We start from the raw sequence: 19425 nt of genomic DNA on the forward strand, positions 1-19425 counted from the left end.
AAAAAGAAGAAAACAATAATCCCAAAGGCTCACACAACACCTCATAAGAAAACAATTACCTTCTCATATTTTACCCAAAAAAAAGAAAATTTACCTTGTCGTTTTGGCTAAGATCAGCATCGGTTAGAGTATAACCAATCTCTATTTCACGGGCTGCATCGGTAGAACATGTCGATGGTTCACCTGGAAAAAGGTCAGTCTCTTCCTGATTATGTTGTAATGATGGTTGCTCATACAACATGTTCAAAGAATCAAGCTCCTTTGCAACTTCCTTCATTGTCGGCCTATCTTTTCTCTTTTCATCCAGGCAATTTCTTGCAAGCTCAGCAACTAACAATAATTGTTCGCTATTCCCATCATTTACTATTTGTTCATCAAGAATACGAAAAAGATTCCCATCTTTTATTGAAGATACAAAATATTTTGCTAAGGTTATATGATCCTCAGATTCGTCTAATAAAACAGCCTTTTTACCAGTCAAAAGCTCTGCTAGAACAACTCCAAAACTATAAACATCACTTTTATCAGTTAGTTGACCTGTAGGAAAACATTCTGGGTCTAAGTACCCATGAGTCCCTTGAATTGCTGTCGTTTTTTGAGTTTCATCCAAAGGAACCAATCTTGAAGCTCCAAAATCAGATACTTTAGCCTTATAATTATCATCCAGTAATATATTAGAAGACTTGACATCCCTATGAAAGATAGGTACTGAATGAGAAGAGTGCAGATAGGCTAGTGCTTCGGCTGTTTCTGCTGCAATTCTTAAACGATGTTCCCAAGAAAGAGGAGATGCTTGTTTCTCCCCATGTATATGTTGGAAGAGTGTCCCATTGGAGATAAACTCATAAACTAACAAAGGAACCTGTGTCTCTAGGCAACAACCCAAAAGCTTCACCACGTGTCTGTGATTGATTTGGGAGAGGATATCAACCTCGTTTATAAATTGTATAATCTGGCATTTGTCCATCATTTTGGATCTCTTAATGGCAACAACTTTGCCACTGGATAAGATTCCCCTAAAAACTGTACCAAACCCTCCTTGGCCGAGTATTCGACTCTCGTGGAAGTTATTGGTTGCCTTCTTTAGCTCATTTACAGTGAAAATCTTGGCAATATTTTCGACCCCTTTATATGAAGCTATTTGTTGCTGCAACAACATACCTCCATTCTGTTGGAAGAATTTTTCTCTAAGTTTGACAAGTCGTCTTTTTTTTACTACCCAATACAAAAACCAAATGAAGACGGGTAGAACAAAGGTGCAGATTGCACTGATACCTGCACAAAAGCAGATTTAGATGTATAATGTCACTTTTCAAATTTTTTATATACTAATTCAATCAGTTCATTTTCATTTTACAAGATTTTTACCTGGAAATAAATGGAACCATCTAGATGGTTACAAGTACAAGAAAATTAAGGAAATCAAATTAAATTAAATAAGAAAATGGAACTTTTTGTAATCATGATTGTATAACTAGCTAAAAATCCTATCAATTATGGTAATTAAAATTGTAAAACACATTTCTTATTTTCCTATTCAAATCAAAAGAATTTGATTGAAAAACGAAGTACAATTTACTCGAGATTTGTTAAGGTTTTTAGCTAGTTACACAATCATCAAGTAATGCTCTAAAAAGTTTTCAATTTTATTTTTTGTTTATATCTAATTTTCTTTCCCTTCACTTCACTCACAATAAGATAGAGAGTAGGAAAAAAATATGTTTTGATACATCAAGAAACCAACACCCAATAGGGTTCAGACATGTGTATCCCCATGTGGGAGAGGTTGGTACGAGTCCACGACCAGGTCGTCCCATGGAAGACGAGGCGAGGAAGGATCGATTTAGAGTAGATGGAAACCTGATCCTAGGAGGGGCCGACCACGCCCCCACGCCAAATCCGGATAAGGCAGTGAAGTCACACCCCAAAAATGACGCAGAATGGCCCTAACGGCCCTAAATTAGTGCACTAATCTAGCCTGACCAGGCGTGAGGGGCTGGGGAGCTTATCCCTAATCCTAAAAGGACTTTTAATCACCTAAACTCACGCCAGGGAGATTCCCTTTCCTATTAAGTCACGTCATCGCCTGCAAGGTTCTCTCAATCACCTATAAATATCTGGGTAACCTCCTTCTATGATCATCTGATTTCAATCCTAATTATCTGTTGTTAAGAGTTTTGACTTAGGCATCGGAATGACTAAACTGGCTCGGCCCGATCCTCTACTGCTGTTTTCTTCCTCGCAGGAACGGCACGCTCCACCCCAATGCGTGACGCAACATGTTTGAAATGTGAACAACAAGAGAATAAACTTTAAAAAAATGATGATTAGTATGCCCTCTTCATCAAACACAATGTTAGAAAGATTAGTGAAGGGTTTACATCCAAACAAAAAAAAAAAAAGTTACCTAAGGGCTTTAGGGTGCTTTAATTTGGCAAAAGCCTGGTGGATCATGGGTGCCCCCCAACTGCCACTAGTGGTGGCTATCGAACCGAAAAAAGCGAGTCAAGAACGATCTCATCCCTTGCTTAGTCAGTAGTCGGACCAAAGCAATCGAGCTCCAAAATTGCACTTTCGATATGGATTTTGGACAAAACCCACTTCAAGATTAAGTACCAAAACTGTTATTGACCCTATATATTGACACTTGGGTTCACTAGATTCATTTGAGTCATGAATTGTTGTCCAAGGCTGATCAAAGTTTAAAAACTTGGGATCGGACGTGGGATCTGCCTCCATCAATTATTTTTTTTTTTTTTGGGTGAATTCCTCCATCAATTCTTATTGGGATCTAGATCGGAATAAACCAAGTTTAAGATAGAATCGGCTGAAACCCTAGGAAGTGGAATATGGAAGAAAAACATAGATTTTCATAGATCTTCCGTTTTGGGGTTTTGTTAATCACTAGATTGTAAATCTAATTATAAGAGGTATCTTTCATTAATCTTCTGCACATTTAATGAAGAGAAAATGGCCAAATAAAGAGATTTGTGTACAAAAATGCACATTCCAAAATAGGGTTTTGAGACTCAAGTATAATCAGAATGTTGATTGGTAGGTTCGATTCAAATTGGCTGTTTTCCATCAGCCACCGTGCACGTGCAACCTTTAGAGGCCCAGGCAGTGATCTGCTTCCCCTTTTTTTTAACCATGGTACTGACAAAGCCCACGTGTACCTTTAGTGAAGGGAAAAAAAAAAAAATGTATTCTGGATCTTTATCCCCTCCAGTTCCCTGACTGGCCCAGTTCTCTTATCCCCCTATCCTAACAAGGGGAGCGTAATCCTGCCCGAACACTCTACTCGGGTGGGGTCCAACCCCCCCCCCCCTTTATTAGAGGGACTAGGGAACTCGGCCGGGCAGGGAACTGGAGGAGATAATTTCCTCTACTTATGCGTGGTAAGAGATAGAATATGAAGGGTTTTGCTGGAAAATGTTATACTAGGCATATACTGTAAGACAAATCAGGTATACAGAAATAGAGAAATACCTGTTATCGCACAACAGTAGCAGAGAGAAACGAACCAGAAAGGAAGAAGCATGAACAAACCGAGTTGAGTCGTATCTGAAAGATACTTTCCTTAAGGATTTAGATGCCCCCTCTTTTGCAACGGGGTTGACCTTGCACCTTACCCTCCAAGATAAATACAACTCCTCAACGTATAGGTCGCAGAACCTAATACGAGTACCAAGGATACCAAACGGCTATACAACCCTCTTATTACTTAAATGAAAATACAGTAAGTATTTGTCTCTGGAACGGACTGTTGCAGAGACAATACGTTTCTGTTGTACATACAAAGGCAAGCATGTCTTGGTGAATATATAGAGCTGGAATACCCTTTCATGAAGGGATATATCCAAACAGATACAGAAGATGTACGTATTTCCTTCATGTACAGGGAGGGGGTGTATCTATCCGTATACATGTACGAATAGGTGTTTATGGTTCATCCGTATAGTGAACCATGGGTGAACCAAACTGAGTTTTAATATGAAAACTAAAACTCTAAGTGCAAAACTTATCCTATATAAAAAATAAGGTTTTACCACACCCACACCCCGACCCCGACCTCGGCCCGGCTCGCCTCGACGCGCGCGCGTGCGCAATTCAAAAGCACCCCAAGGAACCCCTACACACTAGAGGGTAGGGTGACTGCCTCTCCAAAGGGCTCACACCTTAAGGAGACAATCCTATATATATACCCCTCAAGTAACTCTCCCACAACCAATGTGGGACTATTCTTGAGCTCAATTATAGCCTCTTGCACACAAGAGAGTACAACAAATTTCAAACAAAATAGTGGAGGGAAACAAAAGAGGAGGGAATGAAACAAAACACAATTTTGAAACTTTGATACACTTGAAAAAGTGCTTTTTGAAACAAGAGCTATGACTCAAAAGTGTTTTTTATAAAATAATACTAAAACAATTCCCCCACAAGTTTCAAAATAATGATACATAACGAGGGATAAGCATATTAGATATAGGAGGACACTTCGTTGCAGGTGTCTTCAGGACTTGAACCTACACTAGGTCTGATGAATTACGCCACAGAGTACAGGTGAAGTCAGACTTCTTGAACCTTTTCTCATCTGTGTAGCCGACTAGTCCACCAGCCACATCCTACTAGTCAACCGCTTGTGATATCCCTTGTATAAAGATTGACATTTTTTAACTGGCCTTGTCCCCTATCCTGGTCTCATAGATGTTTAGAGAATTCGCCTATAAAATTCTCATCGGTAGGCGGCCTCACCTCCTACATCTATTTAGGTCAGTCCAAAGTGTGCACCACAGTTAACACACCGCCACATTGCATGAAATCCGACTTGATTAAGAGTCTATAAGACTCATCCTCCTTCCTTTGTGGTGGTACTACTTTTCCTATCTACCTAGAATGAGCAAAAATGTAGTAGTACTAGACAGGTCATCTAGTGACTTCGTTTATACCCTTTGAACCTAATTCAGGAATTTACCTCTTCACATAGGTTGGGTGTCCATCACATGACCTATGTCACAGGCCTTAAGCTCATTCCCTTAGATGAATCATGAATTATTTTTGTAGGCAACGGTTTTGTGAAAACATCAGCTAAGTTTCTTTCTGATTTCACAAAATCAATAGCTATTGTTCCTTCATTAATATACTGCCGTATAAAATTATGTCTTAGGCGGATGTGGCGCTTCTTTCCATTGTACATTTTATTCTTAGCTTTAGCTATTGCAGCTTGATTATCCCAATGAATTAATATCGAGGGCAACGGTTTTGGCCACAATGGAATATCTGCCATCAAAGTTCTGAGCCACTCTGCTTCAGTTCCCACCTTCTCTAAAGCTATAAACTCAGCTTCCATGGTGGATCCTGTTCTATAGGATTGCTTTACCGACTTCCACGAAATCGCTCCACCTCCTAGTGTGAAAACATATCTACTAGTTGTTAACGTTTTTTTGGTATCCGAAATCCAGTTAGCATCACAATAGCCTTCTAACACGACTGGTTTTCCACTATAGTGAAGGCCATAGGCTATCGTTCCCTTTAAATATCGCAATAGTCTTGTCATGGCATGCCAATGCTCTATACTTGGATTATGAGTGTATGGACTCAATTTTCTAACTGCTAAAGCGATATCTGGTCTGGTGCAGTTCATTAGATATGTAATTGAACCAATGATTTGTGAATATTTCTTTTAGGAGACAGGTTCCCCCAAATTCTTTTGTAAAAAACAATTAATGTCCAAATGTGTTTTAACCGATGATAAATCATTATAACCATACGTCTTTAGTATGGTTTCAACATAATGAGATTGGGATAATATAATCTCCTTTTCTTTTCTGATGATCTTAATTTCAAGAATTACATCAACCTCCCCCATGTCCTTTGTATCAAATTTAGATATTAAGAAACCTGTAGTTTGCTTTACAATGTCTAAACTTGTTCCCATTATCAACATGTCATCTACATAAAGTACGATGAACACACCTTTACCTTTATAGAACTTGCTATACAAGCACCTATCAGCATCATTTATGAGAAAACCATTCGATACAAGTACCGAATCAAGTTTTTCATGCCGCTGCTTTAGAGCTTGTTTTAGTCCATAAAGAGATCTAACCAACTTACATACCTTGTGTTCTTGTCCAGGCACAACATAACCTTCCGGTTGCTTGATGTATATTTCTTCTACCAAGTCACCATTTAAAAACACTATTTTCACGTCCATTTGGTGTATAACTAAATTATACATAGACGCAACAACCATCATTACTCGTATAGTAGTTATTCTTACTACCCGAGCAAATGTGTCAAAGTAATCTATATTCTTCTTTTGTCTAAAGCCTTTTACTATTAACCGGGCTTTAAACTTATCTAGTGATCCATCTGGTTTCAATTTCTTTCGAAATATCCACTTAGTGTCCAACACTTTGAACCTTTAGGTAAATCAACTAATATCCATGTGTGATTGGCTAGAATGGAATCTAGTTCACTTTTGATGGCCTCTTACCAAAACACGGCATCTAAAGATGTCACTGCTTCTTTATACGATAAAGGATCCTTGTCTAGAAGATAGACAACCCAATCACCATCCGAAAAAGTAGCTTTCCTTTGCCTCTTACTTTTCCGTAATTGACTTGAATCACTAGGTATAGGCTCAATTTCCTTTGACACTTCTTGTCGAAAGGATGATACACTACTATCAACCTTACTTTCTAGTAAGTTAGACTTAAGAGGAAATACATTCTCAAAGAACTCTGCATCCCTTGACTCAATTATGTTATTTTCTTCAAACACATCATCTATGGTTTTAATAACCATAAATCGATATGTAGTGCTGTACGCTGCATAGCCAACAAAAACACAATCACATGTCTTTGGTCCTAGTTTCCTTTTCTTTGGTTCTGGTATAACCACTTTGGCTCGACAACCCCATACCCTTAAATGCTTTATAGTAGGTTTTCTTCCATACCATAATTCAAAGGGTAACAGTCCCATTTTCTTGTGCGGAACTCTATTTAAAATATAACATACCGATAAAATGGCATCCCCCCATATGTCTAGGGGTAATCCTAAGCTTATGAGCATTGAATTCATCATTTCCTTCAATGTTCAATTTTTCCTTTCTGCCACCCCATTAGACTCAGGTTGATAAGGGGCGGTGGTCTCATGAATAATACCATGTTCCTCACAAAACTGAGCAAGATTAGAGTATTCAGTACCTCTATCAGTTCTAAGCCTTTTCACTTTCCTCCCTAATTGATTTTCCACCTCTGCCTTATAGGATATAAAAGCATTACTTGCTTCATCCTTGGACTTAAGAAGGTAAACCATGGTAAATCTAGAGTGGTCATCTATGAATGTAACAACATATTTTTTATCTCCTCTAGATTTTAGTGACTTATAGTCACATAGATCACTATGCACCAAATCAAGAAGGCCACTTTGTCGTTCCATTGACCTATGTGGTCTTTTAGTGAATTTTGCCTCCACACATGTGGGGCACTTTGTCAATGGTTGCTTAATATGATTGTCTAAATCCTTAAGATTGTTATACTAGGCATGATCAAAGGAATGGTAAACATTGTACAATTCATTCGACAGAGCATTCAGAATTCTGTTCTTGCATTGAAAATCTGCGTCGATCCAAGCAACCCTCTTCATATCGAGATCAATATCCTCACTATCCAGAGGCTTGGGATCGGTCAATGCAAATGCCACCCCTATTTGCGTCAAGGCAAATAGCATCATCTGCTTCCACCGTTTGAAATTCTGCCCTGTGAACTACGCTATCTTATCAAACTCTGAGACTATTCTCAGTTTCTCCATACTCCGTTGTATGTTAGCAGCAGTACTTTGGGCAGAGGCAACAGTAGGTGGAGGGTCCACAGTATTATTCTTAGCCATAGTCTTACATAGAAAAAAGCAAAATAAACTTCTAAATCCTTAAGATTGTTATACTAGGCATATACTGTAAGACAAATCAGGTATACAAAAATAGAGAAATACCTGTTATCGCACAACAGTAGCAGAGAGAAACGAACCAGAAAGGAAGAAGCACGAACAAACCGAGTTGAGTCGTATCTGAAAGATACTTTCCTTAAAGATTTAGATGCCCCCTCTTCTGCAACGGGGTTGACCTTGCACCTTACCCTTCAAGATAAATACAACTCCTAAACATATAGGTTGCAGAACCTAATACGAGTACCAAGGATACCAAACGGCTATACAACCCTCTTATTACTTAAACAAAAATACAGTAAGTATCTGTCTCTAGAACGGACTGTTGCAGAGACAATACGTTTCTGTTGTACATACAAAGGCAAGCATGTCTTGGTGAATATATAGAGCTGGAATACCCTTTCATGAAGGGATATATCCATACAGATATAGAAGATGTACGTACAGATAGTACGTATTTCCTTCACGTACAAGGGGGGGTGTATCTATCCATATACATGTACGAATAGGTGTGTATGGTTCATCCGTATAGTGAACCATGGGTGAACCAAACCGAGTTTTAATATGAAAACTAAAACTCTAAGTGCAAAACTTATCCTATATAAAAAATAAGGTTGTGCCACACCCCGACCCCGACCTCGGACTCGGCCACGGCCCGGCCCGACTAGGGTCGGCGCGCGCGTGTGACTCAAAACCACCCCAAGGACCCCCCACACACTAGAGGGTAGGGTGACTACCTCTCCAAAGGGCTCACACCTTAAGGAGACAATCTTATATATATACCCCTCAAGTAACTCTCCCACAACCAATGTGGGACTATTCTTGAGCTCAATTATAGCCTCTTGCACACAAGAGAGTACAACAAATTTCAAACAAAATAGTGGAGGGAAACAAAAGAGGAGGGAACGAAACAAAACACAATTTTGAAACTGACACACTTGAAAAAGTGCTATGACTCAAAAGTGTTTTTTATAAAATAATAATACAACAGAAAATTATCTCCTCCAGTTTTCAGCCCGATCCAGTTCCCTAGCTCCTCTAATAGGGGGATGGTTGACCCCACCTAGGCAGAGTGTTTGGATAGAGGTAGGGTGGTCATTCCAGCCCCCCATGTTAAAGGAACTGGAAAACTGGACCGGATAGGGAACTGGAGGAGATAAAGATCCGGTTTTGCTAGCTTCACTTAATTAAACAAATTCACAACCACTTGATATCTCTAAATGTTTCCATATCAGTGAGAGAAAACAAAGAGAAGAGGTTGGTTGTGTGTCTTCCATCACCTGACCCTCTATTCTCTCCCTTAACCTCTCTATTCTTTTTTTTGTAGAAAATAACTTTGACAAACAAAGTCCTTACCAGCAGTGACATCTTTAACATAGAGATTAAGAAGCCACTGAGAGGTAATTGGCCAATCAATCGGGGACCTCTCTATTCACAGCTCACTAGAAAGGATCATGGATGCCAAAACCCGGCAAGGGGGACAGAAAATAAATATGCTTTTTACCTGCAATAAGACTTATCCGCGGACCAAATCTTGGAATTTCGGTACAACGAGTTCCATTAGTCAATCCATCGCCATAGGTTCCTCGTGGACAAGAACAATTGTGACTCCCAATGGTGTTGGTGCAAGTAGCACCATCGTAGCAATAACTGTTGTTTTTTTTCTCACATTCATTAATGTCTTTGCCAATCCAGAACAGCCATAGACAGAAACAATGAAAATTTGTTAGTTTTGAATGATAAAAGCCCAAAATGGAGGCAGTAGGTGAAGGAAAAGTACACCTATCTAGGGTCATAAATGTATTATTAGGGTTCCACATGGAAGGTCGTGTTAATAATCTCACATGGGATGTGAGTAGCACGATGTGGAGATTCATATTGGTATTTAGTCACCCTCTCTTTAATAGTTTGTTTTATCTTCTCCTGTTCGCTACCCAAATATATAGGACTGTCCTGTCCCCTCATATGGTGTGCGAAATGACGACTTAACCATTCTCGGGCAGTGTGTTCGGGCAGGGGGTTAGGTCGTCATTTCGCACCCCCATATGAGGGGACAGGACGATCCTGTTCGGACAGTGAACAAGAGAAGATAACGATTCAATAGTTAGTTTTACCTAAATCCCTAACAAGTGCTATCAGAACCAAGATTATGACAGATCGGCGCGAGAGGTCAAATGAGTCCATAACAACAGAGACCAAAGTGAAGGGGGCTAATAATTGGGGAAGAAAAGGAGCTACATATAGATATTTAGAAGAAGAGGAAAGGAATGATGAGCTAATTACCATGGCATCCTACTTGAGGGAGATAAGGGTTGCCTTCAAAACCAGCATTGCAGTTACACCGATAGCCGGGGCCATTCGTTGAGTTAGAGCAATAGCTATTTGGACCACAAACGTTAGATTTTATATCATCATGATGATGAAAAAGTGCTTCTTCACATGTCTGATTCCCAATTGCCCAGTCCAACACCACTGTAAGATTAGTTCTGTTGAATGAATGAGCCGTAAGATCTGATAAATTGAAGGTGAACCCCCTTTCTTGATACCAATCTTGATACCAATCTTGATACCAGTCTTTACTAGCCAAGAAAGCAAAGCTGCAAGGGTTCAACTCCCAATAATAAGAGCGGTTACCAAAACTATCAATACCCACTCCGAAGCTTTTGAGGCCCAAAGGAATTGAGGTCTCGCAACAACCAATTCCAGAGCAAGATCCGTTGCTCACAGTATAGTCAGTATCGCACAGAGACGAGCACTCAACTTTTAAGTTGTCTGAGCTGTTATACATGTAAGCGACGCTTTGGCAGCCAATGGCTACGAACTTGTTGCTGCTGGCTGAAAACGTGAACGGCGACAATTCTTTCAGATCATACCACCCGCTGTTCGTGTATCCCTCTTCTGTTACGACTCCTGAAGCATTGTAGCATTCATAATCATAATAATTACCTTTCATTCTGACTTGGGCTTCCAATAATGATATCTCAATAATCTCTTCGTTAAAAACATCTCCTCGATAGGCTTTGTGGCTGCCGTCCTCCCCTACCTTGCATGTAATAAGATAATCACGATCCTTGTAGCAACCTTCTTTGACGCCAAATGGGTAGGGTATGATCACATTTCCGCATTTCTCCATGCAATTTGGCAAGGTTTGTGGTGGAACTGCCATGGCTATTGCAACCGATGACAAAAAAAGACTAACAAGCAGTGTGATCAGAAAATTCAGAACCACGGCCATGCTTATGTTTTCGATCTGATCCTCCCCTCCCCTTCCCTTAATTGATTGTGTCTGCTAGGTGCAAGAACCGCACTAAACCACACGACTGGTTAACTTTCTTTTCCCCTTCTTTTATATAGCTAGGAGAATTGTTCTCTCTGGGGGTGGGAGTAGTGGTGGGGGACTGTATGTCTTCCACCCAAACACATAAAGAGACTAAATGACTGCCCTACATCCCCTAAAATGTGGTAATGATTGCCCTATATTGATGTCACCGCACACTCTCCCAATGGCCGGGGCCCCTATGTGGACACAAGGGCCAAGCTCCCCCATAGAGAACTCTTGTTCATCTATATATCATTAATTTTTGTGAGCTGTAGCGACGCAATATGATTCCAAACTTTTTCGATTAAGATAGTTCATCCTACACTTTCTTTTTGTGTGACGACTAATACCACAAATTCAAAAAAATCTCATATTGGGTCCATCTTATCCTAGTATAGCTCTTTCAATAAGGGTTTTTTTTCCTTTTGGTAGAACTCTTACGATATGTTTGAGAAAGAGTATTATACGAAGTATCATTATAAAAAAAAAAAAAAATCTTAATTTATATACTGTTTTCTGGAGTTTGAGAAAACAATCTTTTCAAACTTCTCTTTGAGATGTGAGAAACGTATCAAAATAGTATGTGTTGGATTTTTAATTGTATTTAAAATTAAAGATTCAAAACACGTTTTTGATGGATGTGTTAGAGGGTTATGTCTTTCCTTATAGACACCTAAATAGCCAATGGATGCCTATTGGAAGACTTGTTTGAATGGCTAACAAACAAGCCTTATGGGAAAAGACACATACTTTGGAGCATTTCTTTTGGAGACATCCCTTAGTGGTGTCTCTTCTTCTCCTATATAAAGAGAGGAGGTGTCTTGCTCATTCTCTAACAATTGTTTTGGAAAACATAATCAGAAGCAATTTTATATTATGTTTTCTTTCCTACCGTAGTAGGTCAGTGTCGATGAGTTAGTGAATATAGCCTTTGGACTCCCTTTGTAATCACATTTGGAACTGCAACCTATGTGATTAGAGAGTTGTTTTATCTTGGGGGTATAGATGCATGGTCAACCCGGATTGCAGAATTGGGGCATCTAAAAACCTTAAGGAGAGCATCGTTTGATGTGACTCGACTCTACCATTTATTGTTTGGGTTACACAAGAGGACTTGTATTGTTGACGCGGTGCGATACTATCTGCCATACCAACCAGATAAGTCTTGTATTTACTATTTGTTTATTGTATTTCTAATCTTATACTTGCTGCCCATGATATTTTATTCTTACAATCTTAAGGTTTTTAAGAAGGTATAAGACTGTTAAATTTCATAATTATTAGGAATTCTGGTTTCCTATTTGTCAAACGTATTGGTATTGCAAGAGAAAGTGTCTCTCTTATACGTGTTGGTATGCCTTATCCATTGAACAATGGAAACAGGATTTCTTGTGCTTTAATGATGTAGAGAGAGAAAGGAATATTGTGAATTCATCCCATGGATTCAAAAAATCCGGAGATGGGCTGAGAAGGTGCATGGTGGGGTTTTATTGTTGAAGCATTCATACGTTTGGTTTGTTTTGATTCTGCCATCATGCATGACACACTCATTCTTCACTTCTTTAGTGAAATGGTCCTTTAATATTAGTGATTAAAGGACTGCTTACATGTTCCACATATGCCAAGAGTTGCAATTGCTCTTTTCTTAGGACAGAAGTGGCGGCAGCATAGTATTTTCTTCGATCTCTCTGCACTTACTTGCATAGAGCCCAAGCCGATATGTCAAAGAGTTCCTTTAAAGGCGGTCGTTGAAAAACAGAAAACTAAGTGACTTTAATTGCTTCGAGACTGTTGGACTTTGGAAGCAATACAAAGTTAAAGTCGGTTTGGCTCCTTGAATCATTTGGATTAATGAGAAGGTATCTTTTCCTGATTACATATTTGTCTCCATACATATGATAAGTGAACTCCCTAGTTGCACCGTCACATTGGTTCTTACCAAATGTACATGGGATGCTTGTGAATCTTGTTATGGTTCATTAAGGTATTCTATTTTAATAAAGTTTATTTGAGTTTGCTTGCTTTTCATGTGTCGAACATGACTGTTAATATTATTGATGGGTGTTAATTGCTTTGAAAGCCGTTTATATGTGGCTATTGCACAAAGGATTTGTCAGACAATCAATGTAACTCTTTGTTTTGGATTCCCATTCTTTGAGGAATCAGTTTCAACCGGCTGTATTGGACTGCCACCATTTGGAAATACCTATTGATTTAAGACAGACACTACATTGGTCCTTTCGGTTTTTAAAGGTAGTCTTTGGTTCTTACATGTTTCGGTTGACAAATTTGGTCACCATGTGTTGGGTTATTTGTTTTGGTACGTGTCCGTCCATATAATATGAGAGCATCCGAACCAATTGAATTGTAACCTTTTGACATGGCACATACCCTTTGGGATTGTAAACATTTTATTTGGGTTATTCAATGGCACCTTTTGGTGGAGGCATCAGTTGGAAGAATTTAATAGATTGCTTATGCCAACTCATATTGTAATAATTTTGTACTTGGGGCTGCACATGCCAAGTATTTTGGTTACCATATATTATTATAATATTGATTTCTCTTGGTGACTTTTATATGCACTATGTGTATGGCCACATGCCTGTTTCAATATATTATGATTGTGTTGAATGCCTAGTTCTTGTATTTGATGGTCACAATATTTTTAGGTTGAAACTATTGGCTAGTAAAGCTGTGTGACCATATTAACTATAGGTGGAGGCCCGGTTATCAAATTAGATAATTTGGATGTTGATTTGTCCGGTGGATTTATTGGTCGGTAAATCAAGTAAAGCCAAGTGACCATATTTGTTGATCAAATCAGTTGTTGATAGAGATAAGTGGCAATGTTTATATATTGGTCAAATGCTTATTCTATTGGTGTTTGTGCATATAATTATAAAATTGCATGGAACATGAATTTAAAAGCCATACTATATTTGATATGCAAGTAATGTTGCATGGGTAAATTAGTATGGAAGTGTGGGGGTTACAGCTTTTTCACAAGGGCAATCTCATATTATTTTGGCTTATATCTCTGAATGTGATAAATCCAAAATGTGGGGGTTATTATGAGAATGCGTATATTTACATGCTGAGTCTCTTCTTAAGAGATAAATAAAGCCAAGTAGAATGATTAATCTCTACTTGAAAATTGAATCTAATAGATATGTTTAGATTCGGTTATATAAATATTTGGAAGGTTACCTTGGTTCAAAGGTAGCATGTAAAAACATATGTTGGTGGGGGTGATTCATGGAATCGGTGATATAAGCCTAAGTTATAGATTCCACCATGGTTTTTTTTTATGGCTTCGTAGAAAAGCAGGATCTGGAGCCATAAGGCTATGAATATAAATGATAGATATATGGTGATAACCAAGCCAAATTGTGTTACGAAATACAAAGGCATGGTCAGTAGAGAAATAAAGACTAATATGTCTTGGTTACATATATCTGGTGAGGCTAAGGAAGGTAGCGTTATCAGCTTAGTATAGTCGGGACAAGAATGACTAATACTATTATATAGCCTCTGACCACTATTGTGGTATACATCTAAAGGAATGAGTTCGTAAGGCTTGTGTCATAGGTCATGTAATGGACACGCAACCTATGTGAAGAGGTTTAACTCCTAAATTAGGTTCAAAGGGTACAAACGAAGTCACCAGATGATCTGACTAGTACTACTAATATTTACTCATTCTGGTTATATGGGAAAGTCATACCACCACAATGAAATGAGGATGAGTTAGATACTCTTAATCAAGCTAAATACTACGAAATGTGGGGGTGTGTTAACTATGGTGCACACTGGCTGACCTTAGTAGATGTAGGAGGTGTGGCCACCTACCGATGAGAGTTTTAAAGGCGAACTCTTTAAACATCAATGAGACCGAGATAGGGGATAAGGTCGATTTTTAAAAAATGTCCAATTTTTTCGTGAACGGGTTAAGTCACGTAAGGTTGACTGGTAGGATATGAATGGTGAGCTTATCGGCTACACCAATGAGGAAAGGTTCAAGAAGTCTGACTTCACCCGTACTCTGTAGCGAAGTTCATCAGACCTAGTGCAGGTTTAAGTCCGAAAGACACCTACAACGATGTGTCCTACTATGTTTAATATATTCACTAGTTCAGTGTTTTGTTTTATCAGTATTTTGAATCTGTGAGGGATTGTTGGATTTTTAATTGTATTTAAAATTAAAGATTCAAAACACGTTTTTGATGGATGTGTTAGAGGGTTATGTCTTTCCTTATAGACACCTAAATAGCCAATGGATGCCTATTGGAAGACTTGTTTGAATGGCTAACAAACAAGCCTTATGGGAAAAGACACATGTTTTGGAGCAATTTTTTTGGAGACATCCCGTAATGGTGTCTCTTCTTCTCCTATATAAAGAGAGGAGGTGTTTTGCTCATTCTCTAACAATTGTTTTGGAAAACATAATCAGAAGCAATTTTATATTATGTTTTCTTTCCCACCGTATTAGGTCAGTGTCGATGAGTTAGTGAATATAGCCTTTGGACGCCCTTTGTAATCACATTTGGAACTGCAACCTATGTGATTAGAGAGTTGTTTTATCTTGGGGGTATAGATGCATGGTCAACTCGGATTGCAGAATTGAGGCATCTAAAAACCTTAAGGAGAGCATCGTTTGATGTGACTCGACTCTACCATTTATTGTTTGGGTTACACAAGAGGACTTGTATTGTTGACGCGGTGCGATACTATCTGTCATACCAACCAGATAAGTCTTGTATTTACTATTTGTTTATTGTATTCTAGTCTTATACTTACTGCCCATGATACTTTATTCTTACAGTATGTGATTTTGTGGTTCGGCAAAACTGCTTACATCTACGGATTGTGATTCAACTTCTACTTTGAATCAAGAGAAGAGAAAAAAAAACACAACCCTTGCAATTTGACATCCAAACCCAAGCCCCCATGTACACCCTTTTCTCATCTCTCACTCACTCTCCATACCTTCACCTTGGCTCCTTGCTTAGTCCTAATACACATATTGCACCAACATTGTACCTCTTAGACTCTCACTTGGATCATCACATTTTGGCTCTTGATCAACACTTGAAAACACTAATATCTTCTTTTATAGGACTCCTCTACTTGTTGAGCAAGATTCATTTTCTCTCTCCTCTACCTTGTTTAATGACTTGAACCACCAACATGATTCCGATAGACGCTATGAAAATAGTAGAAAAGAGAAGTAAAAAAAGATAATAAGGTCGAGGAACTGATTGGCGGTTCTGAATGGTGTTGTTGTGAGGAGGTTTTGAGGAGGCGAGCAGCGATCATGAATCCAAGAATCCTACATCAACCATGAATCCTTCTTCATCCATGATTCCTTTTTTTCGTTCCTAACCTTGAAACCTAGCCTTGATCTTTTTTTTGTTCCTCTTTCGTTCTTGAACCTAAGACCCTTCATCGACCTTGATATTCTATAACCATTTTCGTTTTTTCATATCATTATCCTTCATCAAACATGTTCACCTTGATCGTCCTTGGAATCTTGGTTCCTTTCCTTTCATCGCCCTATACCCAGAATCTTTTTTGCCCCTAAAACCAGAATCTTCTTCTTTCTTGCAACCTTTTTCATTTCTCTGCTGGCTTGCTAGTTCCTGGTTTCTTGAGAGCTTTTCCTTCAATCTACCTATACTCTATGTTTTCCCGATAAGGTATTCTCAAGAAGGTTTTCTTTTGGAAAGATCAAGACGAAAAAGATTAGGTGTGTGGTTATGATGGAGAGTGACGCAAGGGGTGTGAGGGCTTTGCCAGCTAGGTTTTCGGTTCATGCAATCCTTGGGGATGGCCAAGATCCAGACAGTGGGGCTTCAAGGGGTGCAACACGTCTAGGCGAGACGCCTGTGGTGGATCTTGGAAGATTTCTAGGCTTCCTTGAGATGTCTCCAGCTTGGGTTTTTATTGCTAATCATGAGGTTCTTATTGGGGAAGGGTTGGTTGTTAGTGTGGGTGTTCAGAGAGGCATTGTGGCTGTTGTGGTTAATTGTCAAGATGATGTGGTTCCTGGTGGTGGGGATCGCCTGGGCAATGGTGTTCATGATGGAGATCGTCATGAAGATAGGATGCTTGATGGTGGATCGAGGTTGGTGGTTGGACCAAGATCAAGCATGGCTCTACCGAGGGGTTTGAACAACGCTGGTGGTTCGATGGCGACTGTTGAAGGTCAGAAGAATAAGGCATTGGTTGCTCAATCATTTACTGTAGCAGTGGGTATTGGAGTGCTCCCCAATCTGGATCATCTTCCTAATCTAATCCATGACGATCTGGTACGAGGGTGGTGATTCCTCAAGATTTCTATGATGCTCAAATTCAAAAGTTCCAGTTTACCTTGTTCGGGAGGTTGGATCTGCGCTCAACCTTGTTGGTTGAATTGATGGCCGTGGTGAAGAAGTCCTGGCCTATTAAAAACTTGGTGGATCTCATTCCTGTGGGTAAGGCTTTCATTCTATTTCGGTTTTTTACCGAGGAGGATATGTTGTTGGTGTGGAAGAGGGGTCCTATTTGTATTCTTCGACATGTTCTTCGGTTCCAGCGGTGGGAGCTTGATTTTGAAGTGAATTTAATAAGCTCACCAGAGAGCCATTTTGGGTTAGGCTTCTTGAACTCCCCATAGAGTATTGGCACTCTGACATACTTTTGTCTCTGGCAAAAGCTATTTGGAAGACCAGTGGCACTTGATCATTTCACAAGGTTGGCTTCTGTGGGGGTTGTATGCTCAAGTGCTGGTGGATATGGAGATCGGGGCACATAGGAAGGATGAAATCAGGGTAGAGCGGGAGGCTTTTTGGTTTATGCAAAGGGTGGTGTATGAGGATGATTCTGATCATTGTGGTTTCTATAGAAGGGTGGGTCATGCTTGGAGAAATTGTAAAGACAGAATTGAGAAGGTTTCTAAAGAGAACTGGGGGGGGGGGGGGGGGGAGGGGGGAAGGGGTGCACGCTGGTAGAGGATCTCACCCAGCCACAGCTGCAGGGTGTGAGGTACAAGTCCTTCAGACTGTTGGTGTTGGTTCTGTTGTGGGTAGTGGTTTAGGTTGCCAGAGCTTGGCTGTGGCAACTAGGGGTGCAGAAGATGATGTGGCTAGTGGTTCGGGTGGCCAGCCAGCTGTGGGTGCTGGTGCTAGGGGTTCGGTTGAGAAGTAGAAAGAGACTTCGGTTGGTAGCTCTGTTGGTGTGGCAAGGGTGGGGTGTAAGAGGGTTTCCCCTTCACATGTTTCGGGTTTTATGGAGGTTACATCTACCGTGGGAGGGGAGACTTGGGTGGAATTGCCTAGAGATCTAGCCCCTAGCTAGGTGTGGTGGGTCAGAGTGTGCTCAGGGTTGTGAGAGTGTCTCGGAGAAGCAAGTTGGTGTATGGACTCCTACCACAGTCCGGGGTGGGACTGCTATGTTGAATTTCCTGGAATTCAGTTTGGTAGATAAAGTAGCTCAAGAGGGTGTAGGGGGTGGCGTGTTTACACATGTTTGCAACCAAAAGAGTAGGAAGAAGTATCAGGTGGATCAGGCGGCTAGGAGGTCTGATCGGTTGAATAAAATCAATGTTTTCCAATGAATGTTTTTTTTTGTTTAGAGAGCACATGTCGGATATCCTATGTGTGGCGGAGCCTATGGTGGAGGTTAGTGAATTTCCCAAGTTATTTTTTTCATTAATTGGGCTTTGATGTGGTTTTTGTTCATAATATTCGAAGTGGTAAAGTTCCCAATTTGTGGGTTCTTTGAAGGAGGGGTTTGGCACAACCTTCTGTTATTTCTTTGTCGGACCAGCAAGTGACTATTAGTTATTGTTGGTCAGGTCACAGGGTCTTTGTGACTTTTGTTCATGCTAAAAAATTTAGAGCGCAGCGGAGGGAGCTTTGGCTGGAACTTGGTTCCTTGGCCTTATCCACGGTTTTGTGGGCTGTGATGGGTGATTTTAATGCGGTCTTGGAATCTAAGGAGAAGAGAAGCCCAGGATGTTTCAATTTGGGGTCTGCTGCTAAGTTTGGGGCCATGGCAAATGTTTGTTGCTTAGTGTAGGTTCCTTCCTTTGTTTGAAAATTTACTTGGTCTAATAACCGGAGGAGTGAGAATGTTTGTTTGGTTTTGGATAGAAGTTTCTGTAATTTGTTTTG

The 19425-nt window shown here is 39.8% G+C and overlaps 1 pseudogene; it reads right to left on the reverse strand.

Annotated features, from left to right (window-relative positions):
- Positions 1-19425, reverse strand: part of LOC122663222 — a 52682-nt pseudogene that overhangs the window by 20497 nt on the left and 12760 nt on the right.

Source organism: Telopea speciosissima, chromosome 5 (genome assembly GCF_018873765.1).
Source record: "Telopea speciosissima isolate NSW1024214 ecotype Mountain lineage chromosome 5, Tspe_v1, whole genome shotgun sequence".
Taxonomy (NCBI): Eukaryota; Viridiplantae; Streptophyta; class Magnoliopsida; order Proteales; family Proteaceae; genus Telopea; species Telopea speciosissima.